The sequence below is a fragment of the Cryptotermes secundus genome, unplaced genomic scaffold (genome assembly GCF_002891405.2).
Source record: "Cryptotermes secundus unplaced genomic scaffold, Csec_1.0 scaffold94, whole genome shotgun sequence".
NCBI classification, from domain to species: domain Eukaryota; kingdom Metazoa; phylum Arthropoda; class Insecta; order Blattodea; family Kalotermitidae; genus Cryptotermes; species Cryptotermes secundus.
Genome location: NW_019737391.1, coordinates 474,269 through 500,036, shown reverse-complemented (window position 1 = coordinate 500,036; position 25,768 = coordinate 474,269). Strand labels below are relative to the sequence as shown.

Below are 25,768 nucleotides of genomic sequence, written 5' to 3'. Positions count from 1 at the left end.
AAAAAAAAAAAAAAAAAAAATCACATCCCTTGAGTGTTATTTTTCTGGACCTCCCTTCCCAACCTACCGCCTTCTCCCTCTCACTCAATTCTTTTCAACGTGGAACCACATCCGTATTTCCGGTATATCCTGTCCTACTCGTCATATCCGGGGGATGTTCGCATTCCATTCGGTTATTTTTAAAAGTTACAGTAGAGCCGTGTATTTTTCTAATATATCAGAAGGGTCATTTGGTCATCTGGTTCTGTGGATCTCACTTCCCTTCTCCTGTTGATGTGCAAGAGTTTCTGGCGCAACATGTGGCTAGGCGGAATGAGATGACAACTATGTCGCCTAAGAAAAGGAAGCATGCCACAAAATGACGTCATACTCGTTCATGATGATTTTCAAAGTGTTCGAAGGCAGATAAATTACAGAAATTTTCCGCCGAAGCTCAATTATGAAATAACTGAAGAATGGAGCAAGTTACATTGCTACACGTTACAAATCAAACTTACATTCACGAAGATCAAGAGAAATGCTTTCTACGATGTAGCCCAGAATCTTCGTCTTCAAACCTTCTGTAAAGAGACCTAAAAATTACGGTATATAAATGTATATATTTTACCTGTGCCTTCATAAGGGTGTCAAAACTTGGTCTCTCAGGTGAAGACTATTTAAACAAGAAGTTTTAATCGCCTACTTTCCTTTCATACTACACGGACCGCATAGAAAATGACCTGTCCAATAATTCTGCTGTTGCATGTATTCATTGCCGTAGGAACGTGTGTACCGAGCCGTTGCCTAGCAAAGATAAGGGGATACAGATAGAGACACAGACTCATAAGAGGGATTTATGAAATACGCCAATGAGATTGGTTCAGGCATTCAAAAGTTGGTAAAGGGGGATACACAGACAGCAAGGTGATCTCATAAGCCTAATTTTACTTCTTTTTTTTTTCAAAACAAGGAAAGTACGCTATAAATTTAGTTTTTTTCGAGAAAATTCTGTTTGCATCTAAGAAGTAATAAGAAACCGTATGCAATTACATAATGAGGGGCTTCATTATTTATTCTCTTCAACTGATATTTGTAGAGAAATTAGATCAAGGAGGGAACTCGTGAGAGAGAAGAGAATCGGATATACTTCAGCCGGAGGACCTGAAGAGAAGAGTAACGGATATACTACTTCAGCCGGAGGACCTGAAGAGAAGAGTAACGGATATACTGCTTCAGCAGGAGGACCTGAAGAGAAGAGTAACGGATATACTACTCCAGCCGGAGGACCTGAAGAGAAGAGAAACGGATATACTACTTCAGCCGGAGGACCTGAAGAGAAGAGAAACGGATATACTGCTTCAGCCGGAGGACCTGAAGAGAAGAGACAATTTTGGACAATTAGCTGTCGATGAAAAATATAAGTTCCCGGAAGAATTAAATGGCTACCTCCGTTGTTACGACAAGGACCACACAGAAAACGATTCGTACAACAATTCTGCTATTGTCGCATGCGTATTCGTTGCCGAAAGAGTTCAGTTATGGTTGCCGGTGTCTTGGCCAAGATTCGAACTGCGGACCTCCTGAATCCAAGTCTGTAGAGCGTTATTGATTGACTAACCTTTTCGGACTAGGAGATTCCGTGATCAAATCTCAGTACGAATGTTTCCCGTGATTTTCCTCAGCCCCTAAACACAGTACTGAGCTATTTTAAAGTAGGATATGGCTGTTTTCTTCAATTACAATTAATCAGGCGGAATCATAATACAGTTCCGCGCTATAATTAAAATATGTGATTGAGAAAGCTTCGTTATATAAATAAAAAAATCAATGAGGATCCATCGTAACACTGACCTCTGTCTGCAATAACTCTCGAAACGAAAGTACGGGACGTTGAACCACGAGACAGAAGCCATTCAGACACCTCGCGAGGTAAAACAAAAGGATTCGGAAGGCCTTGCAATTGTGTGACCATTAAGCAAGTTACTCCTTTATTACAGATTAGAATTCGGGAGCAGCGAACATTTCACAGTTACTGTATAGTAATTGTGATTTATACGGTCAGGTTTCACAGAATATCCACGCAGGACAAAGAATCGTGGTACACTAGAATTCTTACTGTGGGATTTCCGAAAATCAGTCATCCGAAACAATATAGAAGTAAAGAAACAGAACCAAGGGTAATGAATACAGATAAGTGGACTAGTGTTCGTAAGCTGAAGTAATTAGTCTCTATGTATTTATTTCAGATGATGCCTGTATCCTGACGCGCGTGGACGCTATCATCATGACAAAAGACGGGCAAAATGGTGAGTGATTTCATTTCTAACGCATTCCAAGTAATATTTACTTCACTTTAAGGAGACATTAATTTCATTCAGTTCAATAAATTTCATTCCCTAGAATACATTTTATTTATTTCGACAAATTCCAGTGCCCATTTCATTTGAAGTGCATTTACTTCAGTCACCGCGCAGGGTAATATAGAGGTTGCAGGGGAGTCAGAATAGCGTAGTCGGTATAGTGACTGGCTTTGGGCTGGACGGTAGGGTAAGAATTCTCTCATCTCCACGTCGTTCAGACCGGTTCTAGGACCCACCCAGCCTCATATCCAATGGGCACCGGGGGGTAAAGCGACAGGGACGTGAAGCTGACCACTCACCTCCAACTAATGCCGAGGTCAAGAAAATGTGGATCTGTACATCCACTCCCCCATACGTCTTCAAGTCGTCGTGCCTAATTAGTTAAGCACAAGAACAAATTTACTTACACCCTAGAAAGGCATACAGGAAATACCCACCTCAAATAGGCGCTATCCTCACTCAGGTATTTCGTTATATTCCTAAGTACTGCCAGGTTAATATCAGGGCAGTGCCTTTAAATAAGCCACGACCGCCTCCTTCTAAATTCGAATTTGGTTACCATTCATAATAGTATCCCTGTCACATTCAGAAAAGAAATATGCTAGGAAGCTGAAACAGCGTCGTCAAATTATTTGAGAATCAGTCTTAAGGCGCATCCACATTACTCGTGCTCGTGCTCGTCGGGAGACTCGTCTGGCTTTTACTTGTGCTCTTAAATCTTCGTCCACACTACTTCAGTTTCTCGACAGGCTTCGGTGTGTGAGGATCCGTATATTTACTCGTAGTGTGTATAGGCTGTAGTCGTATTTTAATTTACTGGCCATAGTTTTTAAATTAAAATTTTAAAATTTGCTTATCTCGTGACTTGTCATATCGTCCACATTACTCGCGAGCATAGCGAGTCACACGAGCACGAGTAATGTGGACGCGCCTTTAGGGAGACTGATTGTATGAAACGGGGGCAGACTGAACCGATTCATGACATGGCCAGGGGCGGGTCTTACCAACAACGCTGAACGTTCGGGTTACGCTACCAGAATGTTGGTTTGCTCGGAGATTTTCTTTTGGGGTTATGTTGGCACCGGGCTCATAGTTCCTGTACTGCTCTGCCTATTAGAGCTTCCACGTTTCACACGCTTTCTTCTACCAAGTCTGATGAATCAAGTTTGTTAATGGCATAGACTAAATAAATAGGTCTGCTAGTTTTCTCCGATTGCAGCTTGTCTGACCTTATAACTTGTTTTCTACGTGAATCTTTCAACTGTGAAGTAACTAATCGAATGAGGTGCCAACTTTAACGGTGCCTGCTTGATCCGTGACCCTCAGATCTTGTGATATCCTCGTATCTGCAGGCAAAAGATACTCTCTTTGTGATGGGATCCTACAGAAATGAGTAGGAAATTTATTGCACGGATTGACTGATTCTTGGTTTACCTAACAACAATTTTCAATGGAATATGTTACGTTTCAGCATCCTGTTGCATTGGGACAACGTTTTAAATTGTAAAGTATTCCATCTGTAATGCAACAAAGTAAGTCCTTTCTTAAAAGTCACTAAAATATACTTAATTATATTGAATTAATAATTAATGTCATTAATTATGTACACTCATTATTTTTGGTACATATTTACGCCCCACATGGGCCATCATCAGGCAACACTTATAATTTGGGGAGACCACTGCACTATACACTTCGTCCTTAGTACCCTCAGGCACATCGTTGTTGTTGTTGTTGTTGTTGTTGTTGTTATTGTTATTGTTAATTTGTTTGGTAGGATATTTTCATCCTATCTTTTTTTTTAGTGGCCGTTTCAGCGTTCCCTTTCATTGTGTCATTCCTTTAGTTGTGTCTGTTTTAGTGCACGTGGTAGCGTAGTTGGTTGAGGCGATACGCTACAAGCCGGAAGGTCACGGGTTCTATTCCCGATGAGGTCATTGGATTCTTCAATTTACCCAATCCTCCCATCCGCATGTGCCCTGGGGTACACTCAGCTTCTAACAGAAATGAATACCAGGAATCTTCCTGACGGGTAATGGGGGCCCGGCGCGTAAGGCTGACAAACTCTCCGCCACATGTTGTTCGACTGTCTAGAGAAAAGGTGGGAGCCTCGACGTCTCACGACCCTATGGGCCTTCATGGCCTGTTACAGGGACTGCGAATCGTGAAACGGAAATTGTCGTAGCCTGTTTTCGGATGCTGCATTAGACAGTGCGGAAGATAACCTATGTGAACAAGTCATTTATAATTATCTGGGATATAATTATGAACGTAGTAGAACATATGTTCAAGCAACAGCAGTCTATTATGTTGAAGTCCTGAGTGTCGTAATTCGAACCTACCAAAAATAAGTTACAGACCAAAATTATCATATGGCAGTGAAGCACGAAGACGAATCACAGTAGCGCGAGATCTAAGTCATGAACCGTCTTCACCCGCTCGAACACTGGAATCGTGTGTTCGAATCCCATTCGAAGCATGGATGTTTGTGTGCGCGTTTATTCTGTGTTTGTGTTGTTCTGTATGTAGGTAGCGGCCTTGCGATGGGCTGATCCCCCGTCCAAGGAGTCCTACCGTCTGTGTATAGGACTAAGAAACTGAAAAAGCGGCCAAGGTCCAAAGGGCTGACTTCCATTGACAGAGAACAAAGTATGAAGGGTCTGTGAAGATAATATCATCTAAATACACTGCATCAGCTTGTATTCTTAGAGACCCTAAAATAAAGAAACATTAAAAATTTTACATAAAAAGCGATTGCGTACAAAGTATTAGAAGTTTGTAATGAAACTTCAGGAATGTACTGTCTTCGCTCGCTTGAAAACCGGGATCGTGGGTTCGAATCCCACTCAGGGAATGGATGTTTAGTTTGTGTGTGTGCGTTTTTCTGTGTTTGTCTACAGGTAGAGGCCTTGCGACGAGCTGATCACCCGCCCAAGGAGTCCTACCGAATGTGTAAGATCTAGAAAAACCGAAGTGAACGGAGAAGTTCATGGAGGTAGGCCTAGGCCCACTGAGGCTGTAGTGCCAAGGGGGGGGGGGAAAAAAAGCTTCATGTTCCATAAAGGCAGACACATTTCTTCGCTAACTGGGCGACTGTTAGCTTCTCAAGAAAGACTGTGCTATATATAGTTATTTAGTCACTCAGAGTTTAGAGAGGACACGAGAATAGGTAGCGTCGCGTAACTAATTGCCTAAGTGTAACGGTGCACTCCCGCAGATGACAATCGTGAGGAGGAAATTGACACCGCTTTCAAGTATTGCCGCTGTGCAGTCATGCGTGGTTAAGAGTTACGACAAAACGAACTTGTTGTTTTCTCATCGACACTTCATGGACACTATAACTTTTTTTTCCTTTAAACCTTACTCTGGTTCTTTATACTGGAATTTTATATTGAAATAATTTCGTACAATAAATAAATCTATATTTTAATGCTAGAATCGTATGTTCTTGCATCAATTTTAACAGAAAATATAGGAAAGAAATACTGTCTATATTTCTAGTTTCTATTTACTTATAGACTTCTTGTCTGTGGTTTATTGGTCCGAGTTCCTGGCTACAGATCCAGAGGTCCCGGGTTCGATTCCCGGCGCTACAAGATATTTTGAGAAGTAGTGGATCTGGAACGGGGTCTATTCAGCCTCGTGAGGGTACTTGAGCAGCTACCTGATTGGAAAAGTAGCGGCTCCGGTCTAGAAAACAGAAATTAACGGCCGTGGAAATTCGTTGCGTTGACCACGCGACATCCTCTATCAGCTAAAGTTGACAATAACTTCGCTGACAAGCGACGGTCGCTCGGTCGGTATAGTTCGCTTGCGGACTACAGGCCACGGAGTTTGTTTTTATGCACTTCTTGTGTTAAAACAGGAATGTACATATAGTCACCTCGAAAAGCATTTTATCAAAGAAGTTCTCTAACATGTTAACAGTATCTTCGGGTTCCATAGAATGTAGAACATTTTTTGACTAGTTGAATGATTATTGGCTCCTCAAAAGTAGCCGTATTCTATTTAATCGGGTAGCTGTTTTGGTGACTGGTTAAAAGATTGGCCTCCCCTACTTTTATTAATCCCTTGCTTGGTCCCAATAAATACGATTATATAAGAGATGTACGTTATACATATATATATATATACGATATATGAAATTTCCGGAAATAAAATTTTCTGAATTAACCAAATCTTACTTTAATAAGTTGTAATTAATACCTAATAACGGCTATTAGTTTTAACAACGTTTATTGTCAATATAAACTTAAGTTTGAATCTCCATTTCCTTGATGGATTAACTAATATTGTGGCGACTGGATACGGGTTGGGCTACATTTGCACTGGGATCTATTAAATGTGAGGATTAGGCCGCGCCATAGCTCAAGCGGTTAGTCGCTGGTTTCCCACCCCGGCGGCCCGGGTTCGATCCCCGGTCTGGTCAAGTGGGATTTGTGGTGGACAAAGTGCCGCTGGAGCGGGTTTTCTCCGAGTACTTCGGTTTCTCCTGCCAATCTTAATTCCACCAATTGCTCCACAATCACCCTCACCTATCATCTGGGGCTGGTACAATAGGCCAGAAGTGGCCGCAGTACAAGGGCCTTAGTCCCACCCCACTAGCAATTAAGAAAAAAAACTGAGGGTGAGATTTTCTTCTTTCACTTTCTTCTTGCTTCTGTTGCCCGTCCCAGTGGATATACGCGTATGCTCGGGCTTAAACCGGCCGGAGTTGAAACTAACTGTTATGCGTTTACTTCAACTCCTCAGTTCTTCTTCTTGATGTGATGCTTAAAATGAGACTAGCAACTCTGAATTTCCATTAGATTCCAAGTAGCATGAAAATAGCCAATTAAGTATACCGGTGTTGGGGCAACCGCGCAGACGACAGGAAGCTAGTCTTTGAGACGGAACAGGCTAATAAAAGCCTACCTTGAAGAAGACGATGATGACAAGTATAGGAGATTTGCGTTTTCACGCCGCTGAAGAATCATAATATAGTACTCAAGGCTAGATAAAGATGGAGGCTTAATATCACTCCGAAACACTGGTATTCACCAACCACAGCAACGTCGTTTTATATCTGGAGCTAATTAGTTGATAACCTTGAAGGACTTAACAACAGACTGCAACACATTAAAGGACCTCTTTCCTTTCGCTAAATGATAGTAGCGTATGGTGAAGTAGCCCAATTGAAACAAGGATACACACACACACACACACACACACACGCGTAGGCTACAGAAGACAAAACATTCGTCTAAATTAATGACGGAGTTTTAACTTACGTATCTAATAAAGCAAGCAACATGCTGCCGCATGAGTGGCACACCTACGGCCAGACACGTTTTCACGCGTTCTCGAAAACAAACCAAGCATGACAATTCGAAAACTGGATCTCTGCTAAGTGGATGGGATCCGTTGCAATTATCGGGAAGTGCGATTGATGTACGAGTGATTTAGTTTAGACGAACGGCCTCATTACGTAGCCGGTCGGCTTAAGAAATCTCTCGCTGCAGGTTTTCGATCGGTGACTGTACATGGAATTTGTTACAATATCTTCTTCGTAAATTTCATGGGGCAGAATCCCTCTGCAGAAATTGAACCGCTATAAAAATGAAGGAATTCCTCACTTTTTTCTTATGGACAATGGAAATTCATTTTCGTGTTGTCATTGCAATGTAACTGAAATTTGTCCTGCGCCATTTATTTCCAATCGGCATCTTATTATCCTGTCATCCTAACCCAGGTCTCTCAAACTTTCTCTTCGTTCTGGATTTCCCGACAAAAATTTTGTTTTCCATTTTTATCTCCCTCACGCAGAGTATTCTCATCCTATGGAAGATACGGACTAGCTGTATCGATTGGAACGAAATGAGCAGTTTTTTTTATCTGAGGACGGAAACAGTGTTCAGTCTCAAAAAGTCATTTTAAATAATGGAAGCATGAATCGTTAATATAAAAAAAAAATTCAGTCGTATCTCTATTAGGAAAACTGTTCTCTCAGTCGAGTTTCATAAATGAAGCATAGATGCTTAATATTACACTACAATACTGTGTGTCTAGAGCCAGGGTAGTGTAGTTGGTATAGGGACTGCCTACGGGCTGGACGACCGAAGGGTTGGAGTTCGAGACCCGGTAGGGCCAGAATTTTCTCCTCTCCATATCGTCCAGACCGACTCTGGGGTCCAGCCAACCTACTATCCAATGGGTACCGGGGGTAAAGCGGTAGGGGCGTGAAGCTTACCACTCACCTCCAGCAAGTGCCGAGGTCAAGAAAATGTGGATCTATACCCCCACTCCCCCATACTCCTCCATGACGTAATGCTTAATGAGTTAAGCACAGGGACAACTTCACCCTTTTAAAGTTGTGTGTTATAAATTAAATGTTATCGTTTTACGTATTATCTGAACGTTTCTCGGTCCGAACGTTGTAAAGACTGCTAAAGAAGTAATTTGGTTCGAACGTCTGCAGGCTCTTAAAACTAGGAAGCTCTTCTACCGAATAGTGGAAGACAGAGGCCGAGTGTAAAACAAGGCGTTTTCCGCTAGCTCTGCGGGCGGCTAGCAAAGCAACTAAGGAAACTGAACACGTAACATAACAAGACACTTCTGATTCTTAGAAAATACCATGCAGGAACACAAGATTTCTAGTGTTCTTCATTTAACAATAGTTGTTCGTTCTTTCTTTGAAGTTTAACGAGTTTCTGGTATTGACTTGCATGTTCTTGTCCTGTTAGATGGACTGGTTAGACTTATTCTGCTTTAGCTGTTGTCAAATTATTTCCCAGTTTAAGTTTTACCATTACAATTTATTTCCTTTTTACCTCATAAGCAATAAAACATTATTTTGATGTTAAATTTGAATCTTTCTGTGGGGAAAAAAATTGAATGATTTTATGATTTTAGCAAAATATCAATATTCTAATGAAATTCTCCATCAATCTTCGCTTCTTAGTTCCATTCAAGAAAAGAATATGGCCGTCATTTTAAATATGTGCATGTTTCTGGAGTTTTTCGAGAAAAAGAAATGAGATTTTCTGTTTCTTGTCAAAAGCAAAATAGAAGCCCTTGACCTATTGAAACGCTGTACGAAATATAAGCGTCTTACGCCCATGCAAGTAACGTGTGTGTTTACCTGTATATTCATACATGCGTTAAGACTAATGTGTCTAAGTGTGTTTCTTTGCGTTAGCTTTCCTGTCCAAAAAAAAAGTTCCAGTGCTAGAAAAATTGCGGTAGATTAATGCATTTCCCTGCTTGTTCACCATGTCGTGTATGAAGAGATTTGGCATGACTTTCCTTTCAGATTTCACACTGATTTTGAAAAAAAAAAATTGTATTGGCATGAAGTTTGGTTGCATGCCTGGCTAAATTAAATATTCTACCAAAAAGAAATCGAAAAAAGACAGAGGCAAGCACAAGCCAACGTTTATTAACGATTATGAGACAAGCACAAAACCAAATTTCATAGGAAAATATTGAAATATCTGAAAGATACAAAATTTAACACTCAAAGTATTTATAAAAACTCGGCAACAATGTCAAAATTCGTGGAGCAATGGGGCTGATCTCTCATACAGGTACTGCATGTATTCAGCAGAGGCGCTGTACAAATGTTCAAAGTTCTAGCTCGTGCAGTTTAAGAAACTGAAATTTCAACTCGATGTCCCCCAAGGTCATCATCAGACTATTTTGTACGTATTCTAAAGAAACCGTTCAGTTTTCTATCTATTGCTCTATAGCCTTTTGGGCCTGGCCGCTTTTTCTGTTTCTTAATCCTATAAACAGTCGGCAGAGCTCCTTGGACGGGGGATCAGCTCGTCGTAAGGCCTACAAACAGAATAAACGCAAAAATTATCCCTGCCTCGAGTGGGATTCGAACCCAAGACCCCACTGTTCGAGCGAGCGAAGGCGGTTCATGTCTTAGACTGCGCGGCCACTATGATCGGCAATGAAACTGTTCAGTGTTTTGATTTTCATAATTTAGTAATTTAAGTAAGTTATTATAAGTTATTAATTTTGATTGACAGGAAACTTCTGATCAGCCACGGTACAGTGGTGGCTGTATTGATGGTTTCGTAGATGCTTGTACAGATGGTGCAGAAGCTGAGAGTTATACGAAATGTATTATTATGTTAGTTGAAATAATAAAAGTGAAGTTCCTACACTTAATTAAGCGACACGATAATGTGACATGACGCCTGAGAGCCTCAATATGACCATCTGTTGGGCGGGGCTCCGCTGAGCACGTTCCCATGACAACGCATTACCGTGGAAACAGATACGCAGATTACAACAGACGAACCGTTCAAGTGTGCGTTGTCTGCGGTCCGCATCGGGTCGGAACAGGACATGTAATTCATTCGCAGTGAGTCGTACTGAATAGTAGAAGAATAGAGACCAGTTCGAGACTCAGAAGAATTACAGCGAGACATTCGTTATCCAGAGCTCAATGTGTAATCAAGCGTAATTGTAAGAGTGACGTCCAATAAATCCAAATCTAAAACGCACAATAATTCGTCACTCACCCTCTTATGTGTGACAATATAAAGAGATACTGGTGAGCGGAAGTACAGCTAGAGATATAGATGAGATGTTAGCTCCACGCTCCGGCCTCTTTATCGAAAATATACATTCGCAAGCACACTGGGTGGGCCCTTTATTCAGACTGGGAGAAGTGACAAAGAGAATAATCATTACCTATGTCAAGAATTAGACTCTGGTTGTCAAGATATTTGCCAAGTCACTCTGCATACTGAACTATCCTTCCTTACTTCGTGACTGCCAATAGATTGGTAGGATCTTCTGTAGATATTAATAATTACTTCTCCTGTCATAAGATTTCATTAGAAGAACTGAAATAAAACTGAAATGCGAACATATATGATATATGTAAATACAGGAAGGTTATCCCTGTGCTTAATTATCAGGGCCCGGATTTTGATGACATGTCATCTTTTTTTTCCTTGTATCCTATGCGATGCTCTTAAATATATAAATCTTGGATATGAGCTGCTGGTTACAGAAATGTAAATTTTATAGGTACTTTTTTGTCATTTTTTTATATTTTTAGGTTTAAGGTAATTTTTTGGTAAATTTTTGGACTTTTAAGGGTATTTCTTGTCATATTTGGCCATTTTAGGGAATTTTTTCTTCATATGTTTTCTGAAATGTGAGTAACATGGAAGCGAGGTGTTGTTTCCTTTCTCCTTTAGGTCATTTTTCTGGATTTTTTCTGTCATTTTATAGGTCATTTTTTAAATATTTTCAGGTCATCCAAATCCGGGCCCTGTTAATTATGCATCACGCCAAGACGAAGAATGGGGGGAATGGACATACAGATCCACGTATTCCTTATTTCGGCACTGCATTAAGGGGCGTGGCCACCTTCACTCCCTGGCTGCTTTACCTCCGGGAAAAAGAGTACTCGATAGATATGACGTTTGATGGGCCTCGGAGCCTGTCCGATATGAACTGTCACAAATTTACAGGATGTCCCGGGAGAAAAGGTCATTAATTCTAGGAGGCCATACGATCGATCATTCTAATAGAAAAAGGTGTATGTGTACATGTGTCCTATTCCGAACTGTTTCCGAGATAGAGCTATTTCGCTGTACATTTCCAAAATTGTTGATAAGAAAGAGATATTACGTACTATTCTAATAACGTTATTTATTGTTTCAGTGACTATGATACTATGATGTGATACTATGACCTCCCAGAAAATTGACCTTTCCTCCTGGGACAATCTGTATATGCTGGCATCATTATACTAATATTATCCCCGTGTTTGGTTAGAATTGTATTCATTTTCCAGAAATCAGGGAGTATTTTGTCTGTGACGTCAGGGTTCTTCATGCTTTGTGGGTGATTAGTGGCGTGTAACAACACTTGGATGATTCAAGGCCCAGCATCTCCCATACCGTGCCTCGTCTGTAGGTCACTGTGTGACCAAAGATCTGTCTAGTTTATTGGTCAAGAGGTGTTGTAAGTTACATACTTGGCTCTCGATCCTGCATAAGCTTCAGACCACTTCACAATGAGCGCTAGGAGCAGGACGACTGAGCGTACGAGACACGAAACATTACAGTTCTCTCGTGTGGTGTCTGCTTCCACTCCAGACTTGCAGACAGTCTCTCTAAGCACTCAATAATATTCGAAAATAAAGGCACTTAACTAATATCATCGTAATAAAACTGGAGTTTTGTTGGTTTGTGTACAATTCAGAAACACAGTAGAAGTCATTATCGGAGTCTATCATCCTGAAAATATTTTTAATTTAGCTCCCACCATCAAGAATAAAAAGAGGAAAAAGGTAATACTATCTCTATAACAGGCCGCGAAAGCCTATAGGTGTGTGAGAGATCGAGGCTCCCACATTATCTAGACAGTCGGCTAATAGATAGCGGTAAGGTTGTCAGCCTTACGCGCCGGCCGCCGTTTACCCTCCACGAATATTCCTGGTACTCATTTATATTAGAGGTTGAGTCGACCTCAGGGCCATAGTGCGGATGAAAGGATTAACTAAATTTGAAAAAAAATCCACCTCAGGGGGACTCAAACCTGCGACCTTCCGGCTTGTAGCATAGTGTCCCAACCAACTACGCTACCGCGTGCCATCATCAGGGGAATGAAGGAATAATATACTAAGCCACAGTCTTCTTTGATCCGTTTATTTTCAATTTGCATTTAAGACAATTTGTTAGGAGTATCGATCGGTTAATACTTTAATCTGACCACTAACCATTAATCACCTAATGAAGATTAATACGCAGTATCCCTTGTCAATAACTTTAGTTGTCTTAAATATAATAAAATAAACCATTAATATTTCTAGAGAAGCGTAAAGGACGGACACATCTGTAACTGTAAACAAGTGTCCCTTTCCTGTTACATAAATAGTTATTACAATATTTCTGGTTTTATTATAAACGAGTCTATAAGTTCCATGGATGAAAGCTTCAAGTATGCCTGTGAGCTGGAAATACCATACAATAACCAACAGGGCCCGGATTTTGATGACATGTCATCTATTTTCCTTGTATCCTATGCGATGCTCTTAAATATATAAATCTCGGATATGAGCTGCTGGTTACAGAAATGTCAATTTTATAGGTAATTTCTTTTGTCATTTTTTGACATTTTTAGGTTTAAGGTCATTTATTAATTTGGGAGTAAATTTTTGGTAAATTTTTGGACTTTTAAGGGTATTTCTTGTCATTTTTGGCCATTTTATAGAATTTTTCTTCATATGTTTTCTGAAATGTGAATAACATGGAAGCGAAGTGTTCTTTCTTTTCTCCTTTAGGTCATTTTTCTGGATTTTTTGGGTCATTTTATAGGTAACTTTTTGAATATTTTAAGGTCATCAAAATCCGGGCCCTGCTAATCAGTGTCCACTTACAAGTATCAATATTAATAGCCCAGAAAGTAAAACAGCTCAATAAAACTTCAATTCTAGCCTCACACCTTGATAGTTTATGCATATAATTAATAATCAATAGTTCGAACAGGATTCACATTTCAACCAATCATGTTTTTTCCTTTACGGACTGGTTCTGTATGTCCACAAAATGTTTTATTAGATGAAGAGGGAAGGCGCCTTTTACTACATTACGTCACTGAACATTTCCTTCCCTTAACATCAAAGTTCTTAATGATCTCGGGCAGAAATGTACATAATTATCATGCACTAATTCAGCGCACTACCAGTTAGCGTAGTGACTGAGATACATACACGTACATAATTTTTCTGTAAACGCACAGGATGGTATATTAATTAAGAGAACACACAGAAACAAAAATCCAATCTTGATTAAATTGAAACTCCACACGGCGACAAGAACGGGATCTCCTGATTGAAGTGCATCGAGGTCATCTATGTTACTCACGACTTATTTTTTTTCTCCTCGGTTCGTAAGAGCAAAAAAATTCAGTTCTATTCCGAAGCACGTAATAGTCGCTTTCTATCTAATTTGCATCACTTTGCAACACATTAACTGAAGTTCCATCGGTGTATCAGTAGACTCCTCTCAAGAAAGAGAAAGAAAGAGCTACGGGAGAGATAAAAGAAAGAAAAAAGACAACATCGCCCGGCTTAGTACAGAGATAAACTGTCCGGATTACAAAAAAGCGATACCTTTTTCGACCTCGTGTGGAGGCGGGTTAGAATACCTCCACCATAGCTCTGCGAGTCGTAAAAGGCGATGAAAAAGGGGACCCGGTGCTTGGGGGTATACCTGAGCCACCCTGTCACTTGGTCCTCCAGGTTGGGTATTTTTATTAATATTGCTAGTGGGGTGGGACTAAGTCCCTTGTACTGCGGCCACTTTTGGCCTATTGTACCAGCCCCAGATGATAGGTGAGGGTGATTGTGGAGCAATTGTTGGAATGAAGATTGGCAGGGGAAACCGAAGTACTCGGAGAAAACCTGCCCCAGCGCCACTTTGTCCACCACAAATCCCACTTGACCAGAACCGGGATCGAACCCAGGCCGCCGCGGTGGGAATCCAGCGACTAACCGCTTGAGCTATGGCGCGGCCCAGGTTGGGGGTTAGATTACCTTGATCTGTAATAAATTATTGCTGCAAAATCCAAATAAAGCGAAAACCGGGTGGTCTAATTCTAGACAAATCTGGCATGATCTTCCAGGAAAGACTGTGGCTCAAGTAGGGCTGTTTTGCCAGTGATGATGATGGTACACTTTTAGAATCTACTGAAGACCGACTGTTCGGACAACCGTTGAGACATTTAGTATTGCTCTTTACTTTTAATTATAGCGAAAAAAGGAACAAATACGTACGTAAATAAAAAAATAACAAAGAAAGAAAGGAAGGAAACGTGAATATCGAAGGTCTGAGTAGAATCGCGAAGTCGCGACATTATAAACAAAATCATTATATCCTTTAAATCAACGACCCTGTCGGAGATTCACTCGGAAATCGACTCGCGACCTCTTCAGAACAAGTTCCACTAAATTTGATGTCCTGGTAGGCTTTATCTACACATATCTGATTCACAAAACTAGCAGCATCACACAGAAATCATAAATACACATTTCAAAGCACGGGCATTTGCAATAATTTTCCCTGAGGTGGTGCATGGACCGAAACACTTGTTCCTGCAATGCGAATAATTTTAGTCATGCATGGGTACGCAAATGTGAGATAACTTTTTATCTTCTAATATTAACTTGCCTCCAGGATTCCCGCCGACAGTTTGTATACGGCTGTCAGGAGATATTATTGTATGTTTGCTCCTCAGTATGTTGTCATAGCAAGGGAACCTGCCAGTCGTTTTCCTTATACCGACTTCTGTAACAACTTGGGCCTCACATGTACTCCAGTTTATTGTCATGGTCCAATAATTTCAAATGTGCGTACAGTTCGCGCATTAAACTCACTTTAAGGCTTTCTGAAGGGGCACGCGGTAGCATAGTTGGTTGAGGCACTATGCTACAAGCTGGAAGGTCGCGGGTTCAAGTACCGATGAGGTTACTGGATTTTTTTCAATTGACCTAATCCTACCAGCCGCACTATGGCCCTGGGGTCAACTCAGCCTCTAACAGAAATGAGTACCAGGAATATTCTTCGGGGTAAAGGGCGGCCGGCGAGTAGGGTTGACAACCTCACCGCCATCTATGAGAGGATTTTCTAGAACATGTGGGAACTTCAACATCTCACAACCGTATGTGCCTCCACGGCCTGTTACAAGGATACCTTACGTAAGGCTTTCTTAAGACATATGTAGCACAATGTTTAAAATTATTATTTTCGATTTCTTTCCCCTCGTCGGAGTTCAATAAATTTCGGAAATTAGTTCTATTTCCATCTTCAGGTGAAGTTGATATGAAAGAAAATCTACTCTGTTCGGATTCTTTCACTAGAGCTGCTCTCAAATGGTGTCTCCTATCCTCCGTTCAGCCCTGTGATTCCAGCATTCATGTCATTACAGCGCTCACGGATAGTGGCCGAAGTAACGGCCACAGCACTGTCACTGCCTAAAACAAATACCATACAGCACTGTTTTGAAGATTCATATTTAAACCGAAGAGCCGGGGTAGCGTAGTCGGTATAGCGACTGGTTACGGGCTGGACGACTGAGGGGTCGGGAGTTCGAGTCACCGTAGGGTCAAGAATTTTCTCTTCTCCAGGCAACCTCTTACCTAAAGGGTACCGGGGGCTCTTTCCCCGGGGGTAAAGCGGCCGGGCGTGAAGCTGACCACTCACCTCCAGCTAGTGCCGAGGTCAAGAAAATGAGGATCTATGCATCCATTCCCCCATACGCCTTCATGGCGTAGTGCTTAAATTCGTTGAGCACAGGAACAACTTTTTTTTTTCCTTGGCACTACAGCCCAAGTGGGCCTAGGCCTACCTCCATGAACTTCTCCGTTCACTTCGGTTTTTCTAGATCTTAGACATACGGTAGGACTCCTTGGGCGGGTGATCAGCTCGTCGCAAGGCCTCTGCCTGTACACAAACACAGAAAAACACACACAAACTAAATATCCATGCCCTGAGTGGGATTCGAACCCACGATCCCGGTTTCCAATCGAGCGAAGACAGTACATGCCGGGACAACTTTACTTTATAATTTAAAACCGAAATGGACACAAAGAGCCTTTGAATTCGGATAACAGTACCATTCCATTTGTATCATTTGTATTCCACTTCCTGTCTAAAATAACTTACTCTACATTAAAAGTACAGCCAAATGAATTTTCTCCCGTTGTTTATATGGATGTGAAAGTACGTGAAGCTCAGATATGGAGAGACAAATGCACACACATTCAGATCAGAGCCGGTCACGGTAGCCGAGCGGTCTAAGGCATGTACTGTCTTCGCTCGTTTGGAAGCCGGGATCGTGGGTTCGAATCCCATTCAAGGAACAGATATTTGGTGTGTGTATACGTTTATTCTGTGTTTGTGTTGTCCTGTATTTAGGTAGAGGCCTTGCGACGAGCTGATCCCCGTCCAAGGAGTCCTACCGTCTGTAAAATGATCAAGAAACTGAGAAATCTGCTGTGTGCTCCAAAGTGAGAGCAAGAGGAGAGAAAAAAGGAATCATATCAAACCATTTGGAAAGAAGAGAACCCTATGGAGAGGTAGATGCTGGATGGATTAAACGCAGAGTGTGAAGGGTGTGGATTATATTAAATTGAATCTGGATATTGCCCAGTGGCGGACTCCTGCGAACATAATACTGGGCCTTCTAGTTCGGGGGATTTCCCGCTGATCAACTGTTTGATTCAGAAGTTGGTTTGTGAGATGATGGCAAGACTGTGATATCTATGGCACTTCGTAAAGGCAACCTCAAGCCTAATGCGACGCAGTTTTACTGCCTTATAAACCGGATGCCTGTCCCTTCTCACATGTATTCCATTGTCCGTGATGAAGCAGTTTTTCCTCTGCTTGGGCTTCAAGCCCTATTATCTCGAAGTTTTCTCTCGGTTAGTCATGGGTAACAGAAATGACAGGTTATGCTAGGGCACTAAATCGACATCTAAAATATCCGACTACCACTGATCGATAAAAATCAGGAAAGAATTGGTGGCCTCCGTTAATTGGCTGGGATTTCTAGATGAGGAACTTGTGTTCACTGTGACCTGTCAAGAGAGAGGCTGTAGGATTTACGGACCCCACCTGTAGGAATCCGTGCATTGGACCGGCATCTGCCGTATCCTGACCCTAACACAACTCGTTCCTAGCTGCAGCATTTATTTTAATTAGTCAATACATTCCGGAAACCAATAAAGGCGACATCGTTACGGCCCATAAGCACTTTGAAAGCCTGCAGACTAATTAAACGTGTTTTCCCTCATGTCAGAGGGGCCAACCATGCAAATGCGTCAGGCACTATTCCAGACGGTCCTGCTGTTCGCTCATGCGCAGACTCCACCTCTCACCTAGTTCAGCCTGGAGGTTTCCTATGTGTACAGCCGTGTCTGGGACAATATTATGGATGTCATCCGCTTAGATCAGAAGACTGGACGAATGTACATAGCGAGGAGCTTCGTATTTCAATATTCATTTTATATTATTAGAAGCCGGGATAGTTAAGTTGGTATAGATACGAGATGGACGAATGGGGTTCGACTCCCGGAAGGAGAGAGAGATTTTTCTCTACTCCACAGAGTCTAGACCGGCTCTGGGGTCCATCAAGCCTCCTATCCAATACAGAGGGCTATTTATCTGGAGATGAAGCGACCGGAGCGTGAAACTGACAACAGTCTTCCATTTAGTGCCGAGAAAAAGAATTTTGTAAGAATGCCGTATTCTGGGATTTGGCGTCGTGTAGATCTTGTGAGAATCCATGTTTCAAAGGAACGTATCACCTACTTCTTCAGGGCAGAAAAATCCGCGAGCGAGGAACCAGTGTGAGCAGTGGTTACAGAGTCAGTCTGGTGACTGGTGACTCAGTCTTCAGCCACCTGCTCACGCTGGCTCCTCGCTCGCAGATTTTTCTGCCCTGAAGAAGGAGGCGATATGTTCCTCCGAAACATCAGCTCACATAAGATCTACACGGCGCGACATACCAGAAGACGGCATTCTTCATAGTCACCGCCTTGAAAACCTCAAATCTTACAAGAATTTTGTAGCTACACCACGTCTTCATGGCACAGTGCTTAAGTAATTAACGAAAGGTGAGCAAATATAAGCATTTTTAAATGGGCAGGGCATGTAGAATGTTCTTCCGAAACGTTGGTAACCATAATGTGCCACTATACAAATCGTCACAACCGTGAAAACTTCAAATCTCAGATTCTCAAGCAATGTTCTGTACGCCAGATAGCAGCAGTAGTAATGACGATAATGATGACGATGGTGGTGTTGGTGATGACGGTTGTTCTTGCGCTGGTGCTGGTAAAATTCAATGCAGTTTCCAAGTCGAGAGAACACTGTTTAACTCCGGCTGGCACGGTTGCCTACCTCTGACTTGGCCATGACGATCGAAAATAAAATGGCGACGGTGCCAGAGACAGGCCAGGCCGCTGTCCGAGCATCCTGAGACGGGATGAGTGCGGCGTGGGGGTGGGGGTGGAGGTACGACGGGTCCAGCCGAAGGAATGCGGTGGATATTATAGAGAAGCAATAATTAGCTTTTGTTCTTGCAGCAGCAAAGTCGGTGCAGGCAACTCCCTTCTACATGTGTGTGCAGGGAAACCTGCATCCCATGAGACCACAAACGTGATCTTGGAACTGTCTGCTAGAGGAAGGGGGGGGGGAGGACATTCCTTAAGTGCATAGTCATATAGGCTACACGTAACTGAAATTTAATTAAACACAGCCAAGAAAATGTTTGTACGAAAGGAATGTTGAAGGAAACAGCACATGATATTCATAAGAAGAGTGCAGTTCTGTCGCTTTGTCAGCTATGAATATGGAATTTGTAATACTCCCCTAGTATTTCATTAATGTGTAAAAAAAAAAAAGTAAATGTATCTCCCTCTAACAGGCCGTGGAGGCTCATGGGGTTGTGAGATGTCGAGGCTCACAAATTTTCTAGACAATCGGCATACAGACGGCGGTGAGTCTGTCAGATTTACGCGTCAGCCGCCCTTTAGCCCCAGGAACATCCCTGGTACTCATTTCTATTAGAGACTGAGTCGACCCCAGGGACTGAATGTGGCTGTAACGATTAGGTGAACTGAAAATCTAATGACCTCATTGGGAAAGGAACCCACGACCATCCGACTTGTAGCATAGTGCCTTGACCAACTACAAAGGTGAAAAACGTAAAGTTGTCTCCCTGTGCTTAATTAACTACGTACATGCCATGAACATGCATGGAGGAGAGGAGGTATAGCTCCACCATTCTTGACCTCGGCACTTGATGGTGAGTGGTCAGCTTCACGCGCCGGCTTCTTTGTCCCCAGAGAAGGAGCCCCCGGGTACGCGTTGGGTAGGAGGCTAGGTGGGCTCCAGAGCCGGTCTGGACGATGTGGCGTAGAGAAGAATCATTTGCTCGTTCCGTGAATCGAACCCCGGTCGTCAAATCCGTAGACAGTCGCTGTAGAGACAGCTATAAAGGCTTATAATCATTGTTTAGTAACGATAAATAAGGGTTGAAACCAAGAATCGTTCTTTCGCTGGGCTAATTTCAGTCTTTCCCTGCAGAGATGAAACTGCGGTAGGGAGACCGGGCAGATTTTCTGGGCGCAACTGGCCTGGAGTTTTGTTATCTCTTTGACTAGTCAGGAAATGTTAAACTAAAAAAAAATACATTATTTAAGTTTAATTTCGAAAGAACTGTCTTCGCTGGAAATTGGTAGAACATGACGAATTTTGAACGAAATTAAAGCGCTACTTCTCTGCAAACCTCGAGTTCTTTTTTTAAATTAGCTTCGGGAGCAGAATAAATATTCCTTTTCAGTTTTCATGCACAATTAAATTAACAAGGGCATATTCGCAACTGTATCACACAGCGAAACATAGTGTAGCATGTAGATTCGTTGCTAAGTACTGACTCTGTAAACAACGGCCGTTGCTAGGTAATGACCGCAAAAGATTCTTAACACGCACCAATGGACTAACTTGGAAGCGGTGTTCGGTAGGCGGTCCGTGTGACAGCTACGTGACGCAACAATATAAGATATGTTGGGAGAGGTGTTTCATGTGCGGTCCGTGCCGAGGTGCCATAAGCAGGAAAAACCTAGTGTATAGTTAGTTGTGAGACAGTCGTCGACCAGTAAGGACGTGGGGTGGGACTAAGTCCCTTGTACTGCGGCCACTTCTGGCCTATTGTACCAGACCCAGATGATAGGTGAGGGTGATTGTGGAGCAACTGGTGGAATGAAGATTGGCAGGGGAAACCGAAGTACTCGGAGAAACCCTGCCCCAGCGCCACTTTGTCCACCACAAATCCCACTTGACCAAACCCGGGATCGAACCCGGGCCGCCGCGGTGGGAAGTCAGCGACTAACCGCTTGATCTATAGACGCGGCCCTCTTTTTTTTTGCTTAGTCATTAACTGATTAGGAGTGAACAGAAACGTTAATTGCTGGTTCAACCATTAATTAAATTATAAAAAAAACCGAATCCTAGTAATGTGTTACGTATAGATTATGTCAAACCGATAAGTGAACGAAGAAAGCAGTCTTCTGGGCTTTGGCGCCGTGTATATGTGGTGTTAACCGACGTTTCGGAGGAACGTATCGCCCCCATCTTCAGGGTTGAAGAAAAAGTATAGGTAAATCTGCAAGCGACAACACCGTGAGACACGGTAACGCAGACTGATAAGTGAACGTTTGCTTGTCACAAATATTTCTGTGAGCATCGCCAAGAACAAAAGAAACAGTACATGTACAACTCCCAGGAATCGAGAAAACGTGATAAAACGATAACGGCTTCCGTTTTCTCTGTGGGTGGTGCCGTACGTGAGAATGGGGAACCTCACCGCAGCGATAGCTGAGTCAGTGAAGTGACTGATATAGGCTGGGCAATCGGGATTCGGTTGTTGATAGAAACAGAGATCTTTCTCTTTGCCACCAACCCCAGATGGCTCTGCGGTACACCCAGCTTCCTATCCAACAGACACGAATGAGGGGGGGTTGAATGGCCCAAGTGAGAAGCTGGCACCTTCACTAGTTGCATATTAAATGACTTTTTGGTGTGTCGCCTAATCACAGGAGTTACTGCAGTTTACCGTGCAAGAGGGCAGGGGATCCCATCCTTCTGCCCCCTCAAGACGCCGTTCAAATCACTACCACGCTTACAATGACTGATTTTCTGGACCTTGTCCGTCGTCCTAATTTAAATGACGCTTCTGTCCGAAAATAAGGACTAACTCTATCGATTCTACCCAACAGAGTATGATTTTATCTGAGGATGGAGGCAGTGTAAATTATCCGAAACTTTAAACAAAGACAGGACGATAAAGGTAAAAAGAAAAGCTATCCCTGTAACAGGCAATGGAGATCCATAGGGTTGTGAGACGTTGGGGCTCCCACATTTCTTCTAGATAATCGGTTCACAGATCGCGGTAAGGTCACCCTTACGCGCCAGCCGTCCTTTACTCTCCAGGAAGATTCCTGGTACTCATTTCTGTTAGAAGCTTAGTCGACCCCAGGGCCATAGAGCGGCTGCAAAGATTAGATCAATAAAAAAAATCAATGACCTCATCGGGAATCGAACCCGCCAACTACAATACCCCGCGCACCAAAAGCGAATGGATAATAACCAAAAAGTAAATTTTAGTAATATATCATGGTCATAAATTTTCAGATCTTACTGGATACTAGTGACATGGGGGAAGTTACATTCCTTCGCAGTGACTTACAGTTTTGTAATAATTTCAAAATTGTATATATGCGTCTTCAAATCTAAGTCAATACAAAACACACAAAACTTAAAATGAAACACTATTAAAATATCTAAGGAGCCCTACCTGTACATCAATAATTCCCTTGATGATAATATTATTATTATTATCGAAGGGCACACGGTCGCGTAGTTGGTTGAGGCACTATGCTAAAAGCCTGAAGGTTGCAGGTTCAAGTCCAGATGACGTGGATTATCTTCAGTTTATCTAATCCTTCCAGCCACATTATGGCCCTGGGGTCGATTCAGCCTCTAACAGAAATGAGTACCAGGAATCTTCATGGGGATAATGGGCGGCCGGCGCGTAGGGTTGACAATCTTACCGCCATCTGCGAGCCGATTTTCTAAAGAAAATGTGGGAGCCTCGACTTTTCACAACCCTATGAGCCTCCACGGCCTGTTACAGAGGTAGCTTTACTTTACTTTTCTTTTTACTTTGTTAATAGTCTCGTCGTCCTCATCACTGCTGCTGCTGTATTAACATTGCAATGCCACTTCCCGTAATGCTGCATTATGAGTTTCAACGAGTCCGCTGTGAGTTACTATATGGAATGCACTGTAACAGACTTAATCTCTGCCTATGTTTCATTAGGCTGAGTAGTCCTGACCTAGGGCACCCGAGCAGACTTCACTAACCAGTCACAAGTCGCAACCTCCATCATCTCTTTAAGAAACGTCGACTGCATTAGGAAGAACTCTGAATTATTCAATGAACTGTACTGTGGCTTCCACCGGATAGCGCGGCGTGCCATGTTGAGGTATCATCAATTGTGGTCAACATTAACCACAGAGGATGAGGGCTTTCAACTCCTGCAAGCGACTGCAGAGACAAATTCCATAAGTATCGGCTGTGAGGACAAAGCACGGGTTCACTTAACACGACAGACACATGAAAAGAAAAGATTTGGAGATATGAAACATCGAATATTGGTCTTCTGGGGCGTTATGCCATGAAGTTTGGTAGATAGTTACCAACGTTTCGGTACTGTCAATTTCAGTCTTACACAATGAAGATGGAGACAGAAAAATACCCTGAAACGTTGATATCTATAAAATTACATGGAATCATGTACCAGAGGACCATAAACTTAGTACTAACCGCAGGGAGAATCTCAGATCCAGGGGGAAATTCACAGTTGTTCCGAGAATAAAATGCCAAACCCTGTAACTAATTTTAATTATCTAAAACTAATGGGAAAATTCCTTTAAAGTTTACGACGAATTACTTCTGTACCTTCACCTTTCACCTCATTTATTATCCGTAAATATATTTATACGTCTTCCCTGGCCCCTCCTTCCTCTGTTAAAACAACGAATTAAGTTATAAGCTTCATCCATTAGTGGCGCAGAGCTGCTACTTGTACTACGATGTGAGAAAGACATACAAGACACACTCACAACCAGATAACACATGCATGCTCATAAGGAGATCGCTATTGTGTACAGTGCATATGCTGTAGATACAGATATCTCCCCACTCCCAAAATCAGTTACGCTAGCATTCTTGATTCTCAAGGCTGACAATTCCAAACTCTGTCTGCGGGAAAAAAGTTTAACTTGTTTTATGTTTATTTCTGTTCGTGATTTAATCATATCAAAGTCTTTACATCAACGACCGCAGACCTTTTCAGCTAACAATCTCCATGGAACAAAGTCAATCGTTGGGAGCCAAAAATAGTTGAGCTAGTCTACAAATTCGGAATCTTTTATGCAACATGGAAGTTAGAGCCCGTGTTTCCCCAAGAGGGTTGGGTAAACCCCACATCCCAGTGAGCATCCCTCCAGTTACCTGGAATGGAAACTCAGACAGTCTAATCTCTAGCGTAAGGATCAATTCGAAGATGATAATAGCCATTAAATGAAGGGAAAATGGGTTACGGTATGACATGATTATGAGTAGCAAAATGAACAAATAATAGCAGATATTCTGTTACCTAAATTAACGGTCGTGGGGTTTCGTTGAGCTGACCACGCGACACCCTCTGTGCGCTAATGTTGGCACTAACTTCGCCGACAAGTGGCGGTCCCTCGGTCGGTATAGTTCGCTTGCGGACTAAAACCATGGAGTTCCTTTTGTTTTTTATTGTGTTGCCTAGAACAAGTTCTGAGAAGGATTAGTGACGACTTCTTTCCTTAAAATATTTCAGTCTACAGTGTGAAGTTTGCAGGAATAGGACATTTATAATTTGACAACGCAGTAAAATACTGTTACGTATCCGGGGTTTGCGTGACTAATAAAAAGGGTATTGGATTCGATGATTGAATTTATTGGACCTTTATACAACTTATTACAAAAGTTCACAAATCACTATCTGAGACAGTCATCTTCTTCCGACTGAACACTCAACTGGAATTATTCTGACTTCCAAATGAACTGTCAATCAAAGTCACATTCCGACTGATGGTCAGTCACTAAGTCTTGGTGTCGAGCCCCAGCCCATGAGCAGATATTTATTACTCTTTGACAGTTACGGTCTTGTTTCTGTGGGGCACCCTCTCTGATGAGAGGATGGGTCTGTCCTTTGCATATGCTGCTGACCCTTGCCAGAGGAATCTTTCTCAGGTCCGAGTTCCTTAGAACTTTTGATCATATTTTACAAATTTGAAACTTTCCTTTTTGTCGCCTCCTACAACTCGCAGGGTCGCGGTGGAGGTATTCGACCCCGCCTCCACGAAGAATGACAAAAAAAATAATAACTATTAATATGTTATCGTCACAAACCTTTAGATCTGGTTAGTAAATGTTTATGTTTTAGAATTCCGAATTCTTGATCTTTTAGAGGAAACAAGAAGCATTTTACTTCGTTTCGTTTGCCGAGAGTTCACGTCACTGGCACACACATTTTAGAAAGGGTCTCCGCCATCTTGTCCAAACTGTAAGTCATCCTTAACCTCACTTTCGTTACTGTGCTCAATTTTCGTACAGTTTCAGAATGAGCTGTCACTCAAAACAAGCCTACAAATGAATGCAGAAAATAACAATTCTCGCACGTTCTTTCCCTTGTAATTATTTCGAAAAATATAAGATTTGTGAAAACGTGTAAGGTAAAGGTAAAGTTGTCCCTGTGCTTAATTAATTAAGCACTACACCATGAAGGCGTATGGGGGAGTGGATGTATAGATCCA

General features: G+C 42.2%; 1 protein-coding gene and 1 long non-coding RNA gene across 2 annotated transcripts in view; one reads left to right on the top strand and one right to left on the bottom strand.

Annotated features, from left to right (window-relative positions):
• LOC111870270 (protein jagged-1b) overlaps nt 1–25,768 on the bottom strand; it is a 330,686-nt gene that overhangs the window by 240,452 nt on the left and 64,466 nt on the right. The gene's annotated exons all lie outside the window — the stretch shown is intronic.
• Nucleotides 2,248–25,768, top strand: part of LOC117282773 — a 188,064-nt gene continuing 164,543 nt past the window's right edge. The window contains exon 1 of the long non-coding RNA XR_004513634.1: nt 2,248–2,285. This is a non-coding gene — a long non-coding RNA (uncharacterized LOC117282773). The remainder of the gene's footprint in view (nt 2,286–25,768) is intronic.